Raw genomic sequence first — 1,029 nt, 5'->3', positions numbered from 1 at the left:
GTATAATTTGTTATAACGACATCTAGTGGTAAGTAGTAAAAAGAACCAATTTCTCATCTTTACTTAGTTTAATTTGTATATAATAGATGGCGCTTTTCGTAAATGTCATTTAAGTTACTCAAAGCAATAAGTTTTTATTTTTTAATTTTAAATACAAAAGTACCTTAGAATAAAAAACTTGTTTGAACGTTTTAAAATTTTGATAAAAACAATTAAAGTAAATACACAATAAAAATATTTTTTAATTCAAAAGTAAATGATGCACACCGCCATCTAGTATCAGAAGGCAAAAAGAAATAATTCATGTGTGAAGGCAGAAAAAAGAAATGAAATACAGTACGGACACAGAAATCCTAAGATAATAAGGTATCTCAAATTCAAATCATCACTAAGATACCGTAATCTTCAACGAGGAAGAAATGTTTTCTTCATTGTGTAACAAAAAAAACTTTTGGGGCATAATTTACATTACTTTAGTCTTGTACAAAATTCTTGTTGAGATAATTAAAAATTAAATTCATTATGAATGCATTATGTATCTGGGCTTAATGCTAATAATACATTTTATTTTGAGGTTATTATTCTCACGCGCACCGTAATAATTAATCTCAGACAGGTTCTACTAAGTATTTAATATTTAACTACTTATGTTCTAAATTTAATTATGAACGTTTGTATTCCAACCAAATTCAATAGTCAATGGAAGGATATCCCCGTAATTAAACTGCGACCAGAAAAGATAATCAACTTTACCTATCGCAGAAAATCAGCTAGTGATTTTATCTATCAGAGAATATATCCATAACTTGTTTATACTTATTCACTTTGTTCAAATTAAGTGCCCCACGTCTATCTGGTAAACAATCCAATACTCCTACTGTATAAACACGTTGATTGGTCGCCAAAATAACACCTTAGTGTTGATTTCACATACTAAATCTACACAAATCGACGCCCTCAGTGGCCTCGGCTCTGAGCGCGCTTTTAGCACAAACAAGTACGTCAGTGGCCACAACTCTGAGTGCGCTA

The sequence above is a fragment of the Papilio polytes genome, unplaced genomic scaffold, assembly GCF_000836215.1.
Source record: "Papilio polytes unplaced genomic scaffold, Ppol_1.0 DF821400.1, whole genome shotgun sequence".
In the NCBI taxonomy this organism is placed as follows: Eukaryota; Metazoa; Arthropoda; class Insecta; order Lepidoptera; family Papilionidae; genus Papilio; species Papilio polytes.
This window is presented reverse-complemented; position numbering follows the sequence as displayed.